This window comes from Perca fluviatilis, chromosome 3 (genome assembly GCF_010015445.1).
Source record: "Perca fluviatilis chromosome 3, GENO_Pfluv_1.0, whole genome shotgun sequence".
In the NCBI taxonomy this organism is placed as follows: Eukaryota; Metazoa; Chordata; class Actinopteri; order Perciformes; family Percidae; genus Perca; species Perca fluviatilis.
In genome coordinates this window covers 14,928,262-14,947,959 of record NC_053114.1, presented here as the reverse complement: position 1 = coordinate 14,947,959, position 19,698 = coordinate 14,928,262, and the positions used below count along the sequence as shown (strand labels likewise).

The 19,698-nt window shown below is 40.6% G+C and overlaps 1 protein-coding gene across 2 annotated transcripts in view; it reads right to left on the bottom strand.

The window, feature by feature from the left end:
- Positions 1–19,698, bottom strand: part of kcna4 (potassium voltage-gated channel, shaker-related subfamily, member 4) — a 75,673-nt gene that overhangs the window by 17,103 nt on the left and 38,872 nt on the right. The gene's annotated exons all lie outside the window — the stretch shown is intronic.

Sequence of the window (19,698 nt, the reverse complement as noted above, 5' to 3'; positions counted from 1 at the left end):
AACCCAGTCTCATGGCAGTACGTGAAATGGTCCATTTATTTAATCTATTGATATGTGTTCACAGGGACGTTTTTGTCGTTTTTTCCGTGGTGGCCAGCACGAAAATGTAAAATAATGTATTTAAATGGGAAGCATATGTCGTGGTCACAGCACGACTATGGCAGCGAGTAGTCGAAAAGTAGACGAAAATCCGCGTAAGGAGGTTGGTTGGGGTGGTGGATGGGTCAAACAATTCCATTTGTTTCCCTGTAACACGTGCCGTTATCGTCGCGCATTCCCTGCGACCGTCTCCCGGCGTGTGAAGCGTCCTCCCCCGGGGTGTGTCGTTTGCTTTCCCCGTTAATCTCCCTACAGACCATTTCGTGCTGGCCACCACGAAAAAACGTCAAAAACGTCCCTGTGAACACGTATCAATAGATTAAAAATAACGTGACCATTTCACGTACTGCTGTGAGACCATGTTGCGTATTCTGCAATACTGTATTGTATTGAATGTGAAAACTGTATGTTGTCTCGCACGCTTACGCTTTTCTCAGTCAGGTCACTGTTGCAAAAGAGAACCTTTTCTCAACGGCCTACCTGGTTAAATAAAGGTTAAATTAAAAATTAAAAATTAAAAATTAAAAAAAATATTGAAGATATACGGTATAATGTTTATTACAGAGTGAAATATTCAAGCCAAAGGCTCCATGTTTTTATGGCTGCACCATTCCGTCAAGTGTAAATATTCCAGATGTCTAAGCGCTTTTATTGTAGCACTGAACAATCTTTGTTGTTTGTTTGGGCAGTTACAATTGTTTATGGCTTCTAGCAATGTGATTGTCTTAAAGTAAGTCAAATTGGACAAAGAAAGTGTGTAATGTAATCATTTCATAGACGTATTTGATGGCTTTGGGATCTCCACTAGAATCACAATGAGGCTCTGTTGGTTCAAACAAAGTTTGGCTGTACAGCATGAGTTTGTAATGACGAGTCTACTGGTGGGCAGCTGCGGTTAATGGTAATGTCAATTCACTTCAACACAACTTTATTTATCCCCGTAAAGGCAATTGTATCAGTCAGCTTGACAAAATACACACATAATACACAGGAGAAAAAAAAAAAAAAAAACAATGTTAATCATACCATGAAAATAATTAAAATGCTATACACTTAAAAACTATATGTAGAATGGGTAATAAATACATTATTATATCAATATCTAAATATGCCAAAAACACACAAAGTCATGAAGCCATAGAAAAGCATAGACAATGACCTATGAAGAACTGAGAAGATGGATGGCAGAAGGGATAAAACACTTAAAATCGGTTTCTTTTAGCGCAATCCTTCCATAACCTTAAGATTTTATTACTGTAACCATAACAACAAAGGCACCCTATCCTTAACAAAGTCATGTTAACCCAAACCACGATGATTCCCTAAACTTAACCAAGTTGTTCTTGTGTCTAGGCCCTGAAGTTATCCAAGCTTTTAACCACAGTATTGTCACATCATAAGACAGATTTATTTTTCAACAGTGATTTGTAACATTTTTGGAAAGCACAGATATGTGGGCGTCAGATCAGAAGAGGACTTGTTGTGATGTCCCAAAGGCAGCAATAAGAATTTACTTGTAACATTTTAATATGCTCAGCCATCTCCTTTTATGTTTAAGAAAATCACAAGGAAATGTTCATAGAACAAACCGGCCTCACAAATCTGATTAAATATACAAAAAGTAGACCGTAAAACTTACTTCAGATTGTAAGTAATTTAATGACGGTTGCAATCACTGCTACAAAGGTGAGTGATATTCGGGTAAATACAAATTAGCAGCATATGTCGGCTGTAAAAGCAGCGCTCCAAGCAGATGCAACGGGTAAAGCCTGGGAAACCATGGCCATCTACTCCAAACACAGGCAAACTGCAGGTGTACTTCTTCAAAAGGAAGAAAAAGAAGGCAAACTGCTAGCCTGACGAGCCAGACCCACATCAAGATGTTGGTTCTGGGAACACACCATTGACAGGGCTCAATCCGAGGGACGGGATAAACGGTTGTCTTTCAAATTCCCTCTGCACGCAATAGGATAGCTCGCTACAACCAGGCAGAGCAACGGAGAAGGTATCCGGTCGGCAAAACTCTGAACACATCTTCCTTTTTTAAGAATGGCTTCAGTGCCGTTCTTTGTTATTTTCTCAAAGAGCAAAGCCGATTCGAAAGACCGCTGTTCGCCAGCAGCAGCAGCCATCGTCTTCGATTTCAAGTAGCAGGGAATTCACGCGGAACCGTCGTAACTTTGCCGTCATTATGTTAAGCCCGCCCACCGACTCTATACACGATGCGATTGGCCCGGCTGGAGTTTGGTTTTTCCAGCTCGCAAGCCAACGGAGAGTTGCTAGACCCCCCTGGCTGCAAATTACATTTGCTGCCGAGAGGGTGCGTCTAGATTTCTAGGCTAGAAAACTGCTGTAACAAAGAAAAACTGGTCAGGTTTGAATCAAATCAACACAAAACAAATTGCTGCTTTGTGGCATTCAGCCTAATATAACCCTCCTCTGTAGCTGTGTTTCTAACTCTGATTTAGCTTAAATTTAAATTCCTTCTTCACAAAGTGTTTGTTATTCTGGCTACCCCCTGTAGGACGAAACATTTCACAGAATTTATGCTTATTAAGATGCAGACTATCAGAGACAAGCGTCCTCTTTAAACAGAGCAGCTGTTGTATAATTCTCCACCTCAATAATTTGAGGATTTCCACAAAGTCTCCCAGGAGCTGGAGACATTCTGTATGCAATCGTAGCTGCAGCAGGCACAAGGCAATTACAACTAACATACTGAGTGTTTTTTTTGTTTGTTATCTAATTCCCTTATTAAGACTGTAGAGCTAAACCTGTGGTTGTTTACATTATAATACTCTGTAGAATACCCTGTACCTGTAATGATAAAATGGACAAATATAGCATCCAATATTCAAGTCAGTATAAAAACTGAATATACAGAGTGTTAGAGGGATTAAATTACTGAGGTGCAGCCATGAGGTGAATTCATGTGATATCTGAGGATATCCGTAATATTGTTCAGTGTCTGTGACCTCACGCTTATTTAATTCTGACGCTTAAATATCACTCTGAGAAAATAAAAGAAAGTTGGTTAGAGTAGAGCACAGTGGTCCTTTTTCTCAGGTGTTTGTGTTGACAGGAAAGCAGCTCCTGTGTGTGTACAGCTTAAAGTGGGCAACCTACAGCTGGAGGGAAACAGGGCCATACTGGAGTGACATACTACACCAAAACACACACTGAATGAAATGCTACTTGATACATTTGTGCTGCTGCCACGTGAGGACAGGTGATCCATGCTGTGATCTCTGCTGAGGTTCAAAGTGAACTGTATAAAGACATAAAAACCACACTCGTTTTATGAGCAGATATCATGGCAACAAATTAAGCTTCATTTTCTTCTACTGAGAGGCTGTAATATTAGAGTGAGTCATTTGTTGTCTGAGGAACTTTGTTGCAACGAGTTCACTGAAGATGAATAATGGAAAAAGAGCGAGGCCTCACAGCCCCATGAGTTTTAGAAATGGTTGTCAAACTGTTGCAAGCCAATTTTAATAGTTTATAACCACATAATGAATTGTCCTGTGTAATAATAGCCTTTTCAGTAACAGAGAAAATATTTTAAAATGGTGATTATCCGTAAGAATGAACAATCTCACATTGTGCTTTAACTCTAAAGTCTAATGCCACAGCAGGAAGTAGTGTGCTCTTTATGTAGCGAGGCATAAAGTACTGCGTACTGTCACAGACCTGCAATTAATATTTAATCAATTTCTATCAAATATAACCCGGATCTTTCCCTAACCTTCAAGTGTTTCAGCTGTCTAACCCTGACTATGCCTTAAAGGATAATTCCGGTTTATTTCAACCTGGCGTACTTCCCATAAATGTCGCTGCTGTGGCTCTATGGGTTTACCTTCCTTGTAGAGATCCGGGAAACGAGGACTCGCGCATATACAACGTACACAGGGACAAGCTGTGGGAGCCTCCAACAGCTTTCCAAATAAACATGCTTTTTATATGCATCACTTCAAACACTTGACACCAAAAGTAAACACAGAAAGAAGCCGCCTGAAACTATGGCAGTTATGGCTAAATGCATAAAGGTCTACAGTAGCAATGTTATTCCTGCAAAGATGCACATAAATGTTATGGGTAACTGTGGGTTACGGAGGCTCACAGTGAAGCCAACGCACACATCACACAAATCTCAACAATGTGTTGTGCTTCCCTGCTCATCCAACAAGCTGAATGGGTGATCCAGCTTTCTGTCAAAAGACTGATTGGAAACACACAACATTGTAGCTAAAAACTGTACAAGTTTGAACAGCCACAGGAACGTCTCTGAAACTGCAACTGTGCACATTATCTATCAATGATTTCTGTCTAATACTGAGTTGTTCTACGATGTTTTCAGGCTCTCATTTGACTTTTTATAGCCACACTAAATTTCACTTTTTTGATATTCGCTTAGAAGTTTCTACATTGAGTAAAAGCATTTACTCTTCATGTCTCTGCAGGTTCATTTTGCATTATTACCTCGTCATGTGTGCACTGCATGCAGGTTTCTCCCAAAAGACACAGTAATCTAGTACAATGAGAAATCCACCCCAATCCAGTGGACTGTTTCTCATTAGAGCCTTCCAGTGATAAAGGAGAAATATCTAGATAGGTCTCCTTAGAGATCTTCTGACAGTCCATAATGGACACCCCAAACCTCACGCCTGTTCTGAATAAGTCGGTCCTGGAAAATGCTAAGAACCGATGGAGAGCACCAGCAAGGCTAGATAATCAGACAATACAGAGGAAAATAACTTAATTTACTGGACTCCTAATACTAAAACAGGAGAATCCATGGAATTATCATATGTACCTGTCTATTTGTATGTTAGCCAGCTGCGTGTGCAGGACAGTTTTCAGTGCCACATGCAGAACTCACACCCTGTAACTTTGGAGTGCTGCCTCCTCAAGGCAAAGCCAAGAGCACAAAGTTAAACCTGTTCGGATCTGCAAAACCACCTGCCACCCAGAAGCTATAACTATTCACAATTTAAAAGGCCAGGAGCAGTTTTTCCATCAAATTGGATTGAAAATCATTATAAAATCATTATGATGTTTGCATAAAGCATCCAGTTGAGAGCTGGAAGAGACAGAACCTGCAGGTATATTATATGGGGGATGATTTTTACAGCCCCAAAGCTCGAAACAATATTAACCTAACTGCAGGGGGTTGATAGAGGTAATAAATCCAAGTGACTCAACAGTTATTTCACCTGATATCTGAAAGTCACTTCACTGTTACTGGAAAAAACACTTTGCTTCTTGAGATTTAAACTATCTATAGCCTCGTTTCCTCCAAGCAGTCCGGTTCAGTCACGTTAGAATGGTTATTTTTGCGTTTCCATTGTCAAAAGTTGTGGATGGTAGAACCATTCTGTCCTGTTCCGTCCGTTACCCCCTTTGTTGAGGTACCTAGCACACTGGTCCGATACTAAAAGGTGGAGCTAGAAACACTGCCGTCCACGATTGGTGCTGACGTTCCTCTGCATCGTTGGTGAAGAGGAAATACAGCGAGAGCCTGATCAAACAGTGATGAATAAAAAGGTTTTTCATCTCATTTCTCAGCACATGGCTGTCCATGGCTCTTACCGTCCGGTAACAACCCAAGAGTGATCTAGTGTTTTTAGGTACATGTCCGTGTGTGTTAAGATACTATACCGAAAGTGTTTGATTAAATCACAGCCTAACTAACCTCCTCATATTGTCTCCTCCTTGCAGTCTAAGCTTAGCCTCGTCGAGACTTCTAAATCACATTTTAGATTTGTTCAACGATTCATATAGGTCTGTTGTTGTGCCCCTTAACAGCTGTAGACAACACAAGTGGTCAACACAAGATAACCAGATTACGTATTGCTCCCTTACAGTGAACATCCAACGATTAAGATAAGGACAAGAACACAAGCATGACTGTAGAGATCCACCAGGCTAAGAAGGAAGAGAGTCATTATAATCTGTAAGAACAAAGCCAGTGTCTGTGAGCTGACTTTTCATCACCTTCTCTGACATTTGCTGGTGATATCACTGCCAACAATGGTACATGTGTGATAAATTAATGCCAATATAGCTGCTATAAATAGCCACAGCTGAGCATAATGTCAGTGAATAAGGGCAGCTGCTCAGGTGTTCTTGGAGGACCTCTGTGATGCAGACAATGGATGAAATTGCGCTACTTTTTGCCAGCCCACTGCCAGATCCAAAGACTGCAGAGAACTGTACTCCTGCAGTATTTATGTTTAAATGCATGGGTTTCGCTCACACACACACACACACACACACACACACACACACACACACACACACACACACACACACACACACACGTTGAACCGCCTGAGCCCGTAATATTTTCTAGTAAGCTGAACATAGCCCAACAGCTAATGGGAATTTAGATCTTTTTTCTGACCAATAGCCGACCCTTGTTAACCGATCTTTAATTTACAGGACGCAGGGGTTTTCTACCTGGAAGATATTGTAAACATACATTGTGTTTGGGTCTATATAAAGAGGTCTGGAGCATATAAATAGAATAATTGTCATTCTATTTGTATTGTCTGGAGTCTAGTTGTTGATACATGAGCTTCAAGTTTTCATAGTTGTGTGCATAGTTCCATTTTTTGTTTGTACACAAAACTGTAATACTGCATTTTTTTTCAACGATAACAATGTTGAAAAAAACAAAAAACTTAATAATTTCTTTTTTTTGGTGTTGAAAAAAAGCAACAAAACGTTAAGATAGGTATAACAAAAGTGTTTTTTTCATGGTCGAGGAAAAGACAACACAAGGGTTAATTCCAAAGCTCGTCTCCCTACGTGCACATTTTCCACCAAAATAAGTTTCCTTCCCGAGGCTGTTTTGCAGAGGCACCATTGCTGCGCCTGGCGCTAATTACAGCCCATGATGTTTGTGATTGGTTTAAAGAAATGCCAATAAACCAGAGCACGACTTTTCTCCCATCCAGGAATGTTGTGTGGACAAGCCAGACCCTCCTGTGCAGCGCTGTGGAGGAGGGTCTGGCAATGAGAGACTACAATTGTGTTAACATTATCCTCCTTCAGTGATATATAGGGACTTAACAGAAATTTATTTGAATGAAAATCTTTGAGATTGCTTGGATGCTTTAAAGATTACAGCTTTAGCCTATAGCTAACAAAACATTTCGTTGTTTGCTAGCAAGCTAAAAAACAGTTAGTCTGTAGCTATTCCTTAACAAAACAAAACATTGTGTGCATTATTTGTTTTTGTTTTAAAAAAAACAATAGGATTAATCGGTCAAAATTATGTCGGTTAAAGGGGTGATAGAATGCAAAACTGATTTTACCCTGTCATAAGTGAAAGGGTAAATAGGACATAAATAGAACCTCAACATCCCATTTAAACCTCTTTCCTCTGCAAATCTCACAATTTGAAACTGCTGCTGCGAACGGGCGAATCTCAACAAAGCAAAAAGTTGACGTCAACTTCTCAACTCCTCCTCATCTGGCTCTAGTCTCTAGTCTTTGTCACGCCCCAACATTAACATAGGCTACACAAATGACCTGAGGTCAGCTAGTCTTCTGAATCTAGGTCACGCAGATCTCTGAAATTGTATACATCGTTCATCTGCTATTTTACCACTAAATTCACTTCTGAGACTTTTTTTTATGCGAGAAATCAATCAATCATGTAAAGCTCAAATATGGGCCGATTCACGAAAATTGATGGCTAATTGCAAATTTACAAGTATCGGACTTCACGAGCTCCACAATCTGCCAGGACAGGCGGTAGAGTTGTGATTCATTGGTGGTGGTTTTTTATGTCCCAAGGGTAACGTTACAACTACACTAGTTATAATGAAAGTGTCGAAACATTTTGTCTCGGCTACAGCCGGCTCGCACCCGGGCATGTCTGGGCATGTAACAGACAGTGTGTGTGTGTGAGTGTGTGTGTGTAATATGAGACTCCAATGTATGCATATGTGGGTCGCTCAACCAATCAGCGTACAGCTCATCTAAATATACATGAGCATACCATATTTGGAAGAAAAGCTCTTGTTCAAAATAGGGCTATATTCACTAATGGCCCACAGAAAATCACTTGGGCCATTTTTAGCCCAACCAATGTTACATACCCTATTAGGAGACCTTAAGGAACAGTGTGAAATACCCTATATAATCATTCTATCACCCCTTTAACGGTTAATTATTAACATCCCTAGCGTAAAAATGTGTGTGTAACAAAGCCACCAGGATAACGTCGGCCTCAGGTCCTGGTGATTCTTAGCAGTAGTAGAAATGATTGGAAGATTGTCCTCTTCACCTCACTCAGTGATTTAATAACAAGAAATTCATTTAACAGAAATCACTTCTTTAACTTGATCTTCGAGTTTAAATGAATGATCAATTTCTGTGCTTTAGGCTTTTTAATATCTTAAAATATGTGATCTGGGGACGACCACTTCCTCTGGGTGAAAATACCTAATGTTGGCTACCCATAATTTTTCTCACGTTAGTATAGCCAGATGGAAGTATCAAACCACCAGTGCACAGGAAATGACATCTACTCCGGACCCCCAGATTCATTCAACAGAACCACTCTTTAGTTTTAGTCGTGAGTTTTATCCGTCTGGCCCCCAGAGACGTGTCTAGCTAAAAATGTTTTCCACACAGACAGAACGGTAATGTCTGTACCGCAGACTGGAACAAACTCTTCAAGGGGGCAAATAGGTGAGGGCATTGGCTGTAAATACTACTGCAGCAGAGTCAAGTTGGGAAATGAGACGTAACAGCTTCTCATTACTCGTTAGCGTTGCCTACACATCAACCCTGCAGCCTCCTGCAACCTCTGAGGTGGCAAATCTTTTCTACAAGGCAGTTAAAGGACAAATCTGTTTTTATACAGTACAGGCCAAATGTTTGGACACACCTTCTCATTCAATGCGTTTTCTTTATTTTCATGACTATTTACATTGTAGATTCTCACTGAAGGCATCAAAACTATGAATGAACACATATGGAATTATGTACTCAACAAAAAAGTGTGAAATAACTGAAATCATGTCTTATATTTTAGATTCTTCAAAGTAGCCACCCTTTGCTTTTTTTGATAACTCTGCAAACCCTTGGTGTTCTCTCAATGAGCTTCCTGAGGTAGTCACCTGAAATGGGTGGCTACTTTGAAGAATCTAAAATATAAGACATGTTTTCAGTTATTTCACACTTTTTCGTACATAATTCCATATGTGTTCATTCATAGTTTTGATGCCTTCAGTGAGAATCTACAATGTAAATAGTCATGAAAATAAAACGCATTGAATGAGAAGGTGTGCCAAACTTTTGGCCTGTACTATACATCACAGGTCTTATTGGCCAAGTGTGTGTTGTGTGTGTGTGTGTGTGTGTGTGTGTGTGTTTTGTCTACTTAACAACTTTCCTTTTATTTGATAGAATTGTTCTACAAAAGAAATTAGATTTTTGTACAATAAATACCTCTTTTTGTTTTTTTTTAAATAAAGGAGTGTTTCGGGTGTTCGATCTTATGTAACAGCGTTTGGCACGTGCTTCCTGTGGCAACATGGTGGTACTTAGTGCTTTGAACCTGTCAGTCAATATTTATATCAATTATATAATTTTGAATCAGCAAATTGTGTCGCTGAGATTTAGAGAGCCCACCAACCATCGTAGACTTTAAGAATGGCAGCTTAAGTTCTAAAAATACTTCTATAATTGTAAATTATTTTTTAAAAGAAAGGGACGTGGGGGTCTGGGGAATTCCTTCAAGATCTACTGATGAGACATGGTCTTTGTCAATGGCAACCGACTACAAGCTCATCACGTTAGGACTGTCATTTGTGCTCTGCTTTCAATTTCACATAGGCCTGCACCTAGGTATTCAGCTTGGCACAAAACAACTCCAGACCTGCTACAGGTAGAAAACTGTCAACTCACCCTTCAGCCGTCGTTAGCTAAAACTGCATGATTATGACAGTTTGCACTTAAGCTCTTTCTCTCTTGAGAATATCCACTTTAAACTATCATCATCAAAGCAACAGCGAGAGCGAAACAACACTATAACTCCAAACCTGTCTAGTACAACAGATAGCTCTACATTATTTCACACAATTTAATCACCTCTTAGAGATCTAAAGTAATCATTCATCATGGTAGCCTTTGTGTAGCTTGGTGGAGAACGGTAGGGCAGATGATGAACAATCATGACCCACAAAACAACCCAGAGGCAACAGTGAGACACAAATGTCAGGCCCCTCAGGAAGTTTTAAAATCACCGGATGCAGATTTTGCAGGATTAACAAATCGCTCCAGTTTGACACCCTGACAAATACATGTCATATGTCAACCACATAAGGACTGAATTTTTTTTCGCAACTCACAATTTTTACAGCAATTACCAATCTGATCAAATGACTCATGTCACCAAATCCTTTTTCGTTAATAATCACCGATTAAAAGGTCATTTTCAGGCAATATCAGAAAAATTGCCATTCATTTTAGGGGGGGGTTATGTTACAAACCTGTACAGAAAAAATGAAATGAAATAATTAAAATAATCCTACAGGGACTGACTTTAGGAGAGTGCACATGCACATGTAGCACGGTGCCTGGCTTCCTGCTTGCTGACACTAATCCAAAGGCAGCGGGGATATTCTGCCTCTTGCTGCTTCTTGCCTCACACCCCTGCAGGGCTCTCAGATCCACACTGGCTTTCCCAGTCACACATACACGCACACAAACATACACAGATGAACACACGATAGACTATAAATATTCAGGCCAGGATCGGCGGTACGTGCAGCACAATGTACGCCGGGGACATAACACACACTGTGCTCATTTCAACCCTGCCACTGAGCTCTCCGTCAGCACTTTTCTGTGTGAAAAAAAAACAACCGTGCACATCTGCTCATCTGATGCTGTACATTTAGCCAGACTTGTCCATGAATACGCTCTACGGAGCCCAAACTCGAGTGGCCCCATCACTGTTTTCCTGTCGGCTTGCTCAGCACACTCATTAGATGTGTTAGCTGCTGCATGACAAGCCAAGCTTCAGGTGTTGTTTGTTTATGTTTGTGTCTGAGGGTGAGAGGTCCTGTTTGGAAAGCACATGTGCAACACAGTGAGTCACATTACACCATGACAGACTGTCACGGTGAATTAAAGGCAGGACACAAATGGATGCAGTGGTCAGGAAGCATCGTTAATGCCGCGATGCCTCTGGTCCAATATAAACGACACATGTAGACGACACAATGAGAGGTCTACTGAATACAGCAAAACCACATTTTACCTTCCTAGTTATCGTTGTTTTCAAGCCTTTCTGGAGCGAGAAGTTATCCATTGTCCAAATGTACTGTTCTGTCTTTGAGTTACATAACCAATGTACGGTATACATAGCATTATACAAGACATAGAAGCAGCTGAAAACTTGGCTAGCGCCAATTACTTCCATGCCAGCAGCCAAACAATCTATACGTTTAGATGTTTTTCTTTTCCGTGACACTGATAAAAAGAGACAGCCACTCTTATATAATCGCCCCCACAACTTACTGACAGAACGAATGGTTTAGAGACCAAAATGTCAAAACACATCTTGACTGCTGTGATTAATAGGTTCGAAATGGAGAAAATGAAAATGCAACTGAAATACAATGTTGTTTGCAGGTTTTGTGTCTGTGTACCTGTATGTCAATCCCAATCAATATTGCACTGTATGTGCATTTCAGTTGAGTGTATTTAATGAATCTCTATCAAGTAAGAGTAGTGTGTTTTTAGCCAATGCGGCATGTCTCTGGGGGACAGCAATGTCGGTCGGTCCACTTCTTTGGTCCAGACTGAAATATCTCAACAACTTTTAGATGGATTGCCATGAAATGTTGTACAGACAATGATAGTCCCCAGAGGATTAATTATAATCACTTTGATGATCCATAAATGTGTCATATAAGGCCGTCATCAGGCCAACATTTTCAGTTGTCCAATACTTTGGTATATGACATCAAGCTCAGCTCTACGTTTGTGCTTAGTGCTGATTAGCAAATGTTAGCATGCTAACTTCCAAATCTAAGATAGCTAACATTATACCTGCTAAACATCAGCATGTTAGCGTTGTCATGATGAGCAGGTTAGCTTCAGTAAAGCGTCACAGAACCCCTAGCACAGCTGTATACTCTTAGTCAGTTTAATGCTACATGGCAGCAGTCCAAACAGTTCACAACCTTTTTTGTTCAGACGTAGTAACACTATGACCTTATAACTACTTGAGTAGTTGAACTGGATGGACAGTGTTAATTATGTCAAAATTGATATTGTTACATTAGAAATGGCAATGTTTAGGATGGTTTGGTCTAGTTTGGCCGTTGCATACTACCACATAGAGTTGCAGAAGCTGGATGTTTCAACCTTTTACCCGTTACTTTTAGCTTTTCACATGTTAAGTAGCACATAGTGTTCAGGTGTTACAGCTGACTCCATATGTGAATATGTTTATCTTATTACATTTTTCATCAGTTGAGCTACTCTACAATCTTTCAACGCAACTGCAGACCAGTACCTCCTGTAGAGTGTCCCTGGTTGGGAATCACTGCTGTTTTCTTAAAGGTTGGAATTTGTGTTGCTTAAGGCTTTCACAACACAATATTAATCTGTCACACTTTGTCTGTTATTTATTTCATGTACAGATTTTAACTGTGGTTGTGGTACATTAAGCACAATTTCATAATTTGTGTGAACAAAAGCACAGAGCCATTTACCCAAAATGTCATTATCTGCTCATCCCCGTCAGTCACGTCGTACCACCTCCAAACCAGCCTCCTCTATCTTGGTCCCCCGCAGGCATTTTGCACATGTGCACTTCAGCAGTGACTTAATGAAACGCCTACAATCACTTACCAACAGCAGATATAGATGCCTGCCACTTGTGCTGCCAAGCATACAGATTACCATGTTGTTTCCCCTGATAATGGTAGCTTGGAATATATCCTAGAACTCATTTTTGCACAACTGACCCAGTGTAATTGTGTTTTGGATATTTGATTATACATTACATGTAAGCTTAAAAAAAATACGGGGGTGGGGGGGGCATGAGATGTATAACTACCAATATTAAACCAAAAAGCAAAGCTTATGAATAAAACAACAACTCAGTTTTGTGTAGCAGAAATGTGCCCTGCCTCTTGTTCTGAACCACCGTATTAGATGAGGAGCTGCTGGAAGTTTTCAATTTTTTTTTTTTTTGTCTTCGTCCTCTAGATGTTTTGTTGAATTAATTAGACCTGTGACTTCTTCCAGGTTAAAAGGTCAACTCTTTATCTCTAATTCCAGGTCTGTCAATAATAGGGACGGGGATCGTTAATTTTTATTGATATTGATACCATTTTCGAGTATTTATCTTAATCTTAAAAGAACTAGGGGTGCAACGGATCACAAAACTCACGGTTCAGATCACGGTTTTGGATCTGTTACATTTTCAGATCAGCACAAAAAAGGGGGGAATTTGATTTATTAAAATGTAACCATTTTCACCAGTAAATTGCTGTTAAGCAACAATAAACAGATGAAAAAAAGGGTACTTTACAATAACTATGAATGCACCATGAGGTTTACTAGTTTTAAGTAAACGCAACCTTTATTCACGTCTGTGTTGTTTTTCTGACAACAGCAGTGACCAAGTGCTAGTTTGTGTCTTTTAGCTCATAGCTTTAAGGGCAGACTGTTTAACGTCCCGCTGTTGGAATCCTCTACAGTTAAATACAGTCACATTTTACACCGTTTAGCTGTCAATATTTTAACCGTGTTTAATCCAGCTGCTAGCTAACGCTAGGCTAATGTTACACTTTACTAGCGTGACGTGCAACGATGTTTCTGTTGCCTCTAACGTCGGTTTCGGAGCATCAGAGAGCAGCACAGACATTTAAGTGGCACCGAAATCCGGTTCACATGCATTCCGAGTGTTGATCCGTATGGACCATGGATCAACCATGGGCAGTTGCACCACTAAACAGAACTCATATATGGTCTTTACGCACACTGTGCTTGTAAATAATTTTTCCGGTTCGCGCACTTATCTATTTGTGGACATAACGTTCTATGATCCACTCACCTTGGTAGCAGTATCCATAAGCTCGGACCTTATTGATTTTCGGGATTTGAGAAATTTGGAGCCGGGTCCTTACAGAACCGGGTCTCAAGATCCATCCCTAGTCAATACACAATGTGAGTCACTACACGATGGGAGTCGCGCATGTGCAGAACAGCCGCCATCTTTGACAGCTAGCTACGGCAACACCACTTGGACAAAACATAGTTACCGACCAACGTAAAATATATATAAATATAGGCCTATATACATATTATTTTCCTAATATTTTTCATGGGCAGTTGGTAGTTGTTTTAAGCCGCTACAGATCTCTGCAATGCTGGTTACAGAGCTCCATCGTATAAGCGGCAGTTGGTAGTTGTGTTACGCCACCAAAAAGTGACTGTGAGCACGGTACAGGCACCGCCGTGTTATTATGGTCCTTTCAGGGGCTGTGGCAGTTTGAGTTTAGGCCACGACAGTTAAGGTTAGGCACCGAAACGACAAGGTAAATTTAGAAAAAAAGTTTGGATTAAAACACTCCCGAGGAACAAACACGCATTTCCTGGGTGAAAGTATTTAGTTTTGGCACTTCGTCCAACTGGTGTTGCCATAGCTAGCTGTCAAAGATGGCGGCCGTTCTGCACATGGGTGACTCACATTGTGTCTTGAAGGTCCACACTTGCTACCCAGCTTGCTAAATTAAACTGTGCTGGATTAAAATGGATACAAAACAAGAACCAAGATGTGTTGTGTTTTGTCAGAGCAATTAGTTTGAAAAGTGCTGCTGAAGAGCGTGTTTCTCAACAGACTGTCTGATCAGTTTGATTTATCAAGCATGTCCAACAGCCTGAAACCAACTGCAGGGGAGAGACACATCTGTGGTAGAACTATAGTGCTACTTTGTTTTCGGTAAAGATGTACAATGGAATCATCAAGATTCATTGTTTTTTCTATTTATTTTCATATTAAAACACTTAACTGACAACATACATAACAACAATAAAAGATACAACAGTGATATACTAATTTGAAATTTTTAAAGAGCCCCTAACATGTTTTTTTTTTTTTATTCCCGTCTTTTAGTGTGTTATATAGTTTTTATATTATATATTACTTTATATTAAGTAATAGATGTATAAAGTACAAAAAACACATTTCACTGCAAATTAAGCTTTCTTTTAGCCTAGAAATCTAGACACACCCTAGTGGCAGCAAATTTAATTTGCAGCCAGGGGGGTCTAGGCACTCTCCGTTGGCTTGCGAGCTGGAAAAACCAAACTCTGGTCAGGCCAATCACATCGTGTATAGAGTCGGTGGGTGGGCTTATGGCTGCTGCTGCTGGGAACAGCGGTCTTCTGGAAGACTTGGAATTCAGCTTTTCTTTGAGAAAAGAACAAAGAACGGCACTGAAGTCATTCTTAAAAAAAGGAAGATGTGTTCGGAGTTTTGCCGACCAGATACGGCAAAAGTTTAAAGTTTAATCTATCAACTAGCTTCGTTACCTTCTTCGTTGCGCTGCCTGGTTGTAGCATTATCCTATTGCGTGCAGAGGGAATTTGAAAGACAACCGTTTATCCCGCCCCTCGGATTGAGCTCCGTCAATGGTGAGTTCCCAGACCCAACATCTTGATGTGGGTCTGGCTTGTCAGGCTAGCTTTCTTTCCCACAGACGGCACTTTTTTTCAACTGCCTGAAACATCTTTCCCACATTCCTGTTTGAAATACCTCAATTAATGAGGTCATTAATTGAGAAAGCGAGCCCAGTTTTTCATAGGTGCTGCCCATAGGTAGACTGGGTAAACCCCGCCCAATCTGCCGGCGATTTGATTTTGCCCTGCAGCTCAGGCTGGAAACCTGTACGTTTATCTATCCTGCTTCTGTAAAAATTTTGCTTATCCACCTGCCGTGCTATTGGCGGGTATAACACGATGACGATAGAGAAACGACCAAGCAGCTTCTTGTTTACATTATACAAGCCGGCCACCGCTGTCGCTGCTACATCACCCAGATCGTTGGTCTGATTGGTTGAAGGACTATCCAATTGCGTACAGAGTCATTTCAACTATACCTGTTGATCACGCCTCTTGTGCAGAGAAAATACAGAGCAGACTCCCCAGACTTATGTTCAATCTTAAAAGATTGAGCTTGGTCTGGTGATAGCCAGACTAGCCCATAGGTTCTGTCTGAGCAAGCACAGGAATTTGGTTGACCAATCACAACAGAGTGGGCCAGCTGACCAATCAGCCTTTTCAGGAAGGCGGGCCAAGAGCTTAGACAGAGTGTTTCAGGCAAAGAAGCTGCAGCAATAGGCAGCATGAGAAACATAATAGGTTTTTTGAACATCAAAGCATGTAAACCTATTCTTGTAGACCCCAAGAGTACAAATATGACGCTGAAAAGGAGTATAATAGGGACTCTTTAAGTGTTTGGTCAAACAAGTCGAGACACTTCTAAGAGTTGATTTTTTTTTTGTCTAAATATAGTGCTGTTTTATATGTACTTTTACTGAGCAAAGACATATTTAACACTGAGATTTATTAGGTTTATTTAAGTGTGATGTAACAGGACAGAGAAAGGCAAGTAGCAGCAATAGAGGAGAAGCCGAGTTTAATGGAGCGGCCATGTCGCTCTTTAACTAAAGATGTGTTTTTAATACACCACTTCACAATTTTTTTGTGTCATTTGCACGCTGTAAAATAGTAGCACCCCCATTTTTCTCCCAATTTAGTATAGCGATATTCATCATTTTTGTCACTGCAAATCTGTCGTTAGTCTGCTGAGGACAGACTACCGTGTGCCTCCTCCACATGTTGCTGCCAGCCACTTTCCTGCAATAACTGCCAGAGAAGCAACGCAGACACAATCCCCAAACTATCATCCTACCTGCAAACACTGCCAAATGTGTTGGAGTGATCAAAGTGGTGTATACAGCCATGTTTGGCCAACTGTGGGAGTAGAAATCATCTCACCACTTTCACAGTGATCGAGATGTATGCACATCTTTATAAATCTCAAGCAAAGTATGCAAGTATACTTCCATCTTTGTGAATAGTTTAAGTTGCAAACTTAAGAGAGTTTTATGCATCTGGTCCTGGTTTTCTATAGAGGTGGACAAATGCTGCCTTCAGCTGACTGTCGCAAAAAGTCATACTTTGATAACTATAGCTGTGCAATTGAGCACCATTGCTGGACTTTTCCTATGCATGATTTGATGGTTTTGCCCTTGTTTTGTAACCAACCTCCCAGTCGCCTTGGCATGAGCAGAGGTGGGCTTCATAACACCAGACATCACATTACTGCCCACCAGGCAGACCTGACCACGCGCCAAATGCGGGGGAATTTTGCCATTGGCGGTTGAAACCGTTAATTGAGTGATTCATTAGTTGTTTTTTGGCTGATTTACGACAGCAGTACATCTGAAGTACAACAGATGTACTGCAGTGACTGTGTGTGTGTGTGTGTGTGTGGCTCAGAGAAAACTTAAAATTAGAAGCAATCAAGTACCACGAGTCATCAAAAGGCCACCTAAAGAGGATAAGTTGTCGGCTGGTAAAAAGCCTGTGTGGCTAGTGGATTTAAAAATCCACCTGCCACTGTGGCTGGTAGCCCAAAAAATTTACTTCAGGCCCTGCTGCCCACTCAATATCTGCTCTTGCAGATACATTTTGAGAGGCCTGAAGCAGCTCAACTTAACAAACAAACAAACTGGTAGAGAAGGGCACTTCAGCCAGAAAGGGCAATGGGTCCTGATCCACTATAACTACACATTTCACTGACTTCCAGATAATTACCAGCCATTTACCTGTTTTGTACAGACATTAAACTGCTGTAATGGTCCACTCAGTGGTTCAGAAACTGCATTTTATCCACAATTGTAGTTGTAGAATATGTTGAAAAGCAGCTGGTCATTGTGACGGGTTGAATTGAACCACACATTTAAAACTTTCACATGGTTATCTTGGCATATTTTGGTTCTGTCAATGTGCTCGACCACGATACAGTGTATTGTCAAACTGCTGAATTGTTTTGTCTGTCACATCTCCCCCAGCGTCTCCTGTCTGCTCTACATCATGCCTCCCTCAGAAATCTTAATTTAAAGGTGCTCTAAGTGATGTGACGCGTTTTTTAGGCTACAACATTTTTTGTCACATACAGCAAACATCTCCTCCCTATCCGCTAGCTGCCTGTCCCCTGAACACACTGTAAAAAAACGCGGTCTCTGTAGACAGCTCAGGCTCCACAAACTGCAACAAAAAACAACTGCGCCAACTTGCACCACCAAACATAACTAACAGTGTTCCAGCCAATAACCGATAAGAAGCAGCTGGTTGAGGCATGAATACGCATTGTGGAAGTAACCTACGTGCTCATGCTGCTGCAGTGATGGCTCAACCAGCTCCTTCTTGTCGGTTATTGGCTGGAACACTGTTTGTTATGGTTTGTGGAGCCTGAGCTGTCTTCAGAGACCGCGCTTTCTTACAGTGTGTTCAGGGGACAGGCAGCTAGCGGATAGTGAGGAGATGTTTGCTGTATGTGACGAAAAATGTTGTAGCCTAAAAAAATGCTTCACACTTAGAGCACCTTTAATGTCTTTCACAAGAAAATCTTAATGAGCAGTGTCACTCTGAAGTCTTAACTTAATAAGACTTAAAGTAAGTCAAATAATAATAAGTTTCTCTTTCTGCTTCTTCATTTTCTGCAATTAAAATATATAATAATATAATAATGTGCAACCTGGAAATATAATTCAGGGTCTGACATCTTGAGAGGAAACATGGCAACCCCACTCTTTCTCTTGCGAAAATGAAATCCCTTACACAAATCTTTCCCACAACTGTTGGCTCTTCCCCAGATGGCCACTTCTTAATGCCTTCTCTCCAACTGGCTACTTTTGTGCTTGTTATTCGTTGTCTTTTCTAAATGGTCATGCATCACACAGATCTATCCATCCTTAGCACTGGGTTGGCACAGAAAAAGGGGATATTTCCTGTTTTCTAACTATCCCTGTTTGAAAACATGTGTGCAAATACCTCCATGTATAACCGTATGTGCAAAGCTGTAACTTGACACATTTCAATTATTACAAATCTTTTTTTAAAAATTGCAAATATGTGTGATGATAAAAAAAACAATGAATAAAGAATAATCTCTGTAGGTCAGTGAATGTACTCTAGATGATGGTTATTAGTAATCATCAGTAACCCGGAGGAAGAGGATTTTATTCATCTGAAAGTGATTATCTTTTGCACGTCTCGGTCCTGGAAGCGGGATCCCTCCTCAGAGGTTTCTTCCATTTTTTCCCTGTTTTTTTTTTTTTTTTTTTTTTGGGGGTGGGGGAACTTTTTTCCTCATCTGAATCAAGAATCTAAAGCCCGAGGGTGTCGTATGCTGTACAGATTGAAAAAGCCCCCTGAAGCAAATTTGTGATATTGGCCTAAATAAGTCAACTTGACTTGACTACACATACTTGACCAATAAAGCTGATTCTGATTCTGAAGTAGATTTTCACGCACAGGGAATTTGCTTTC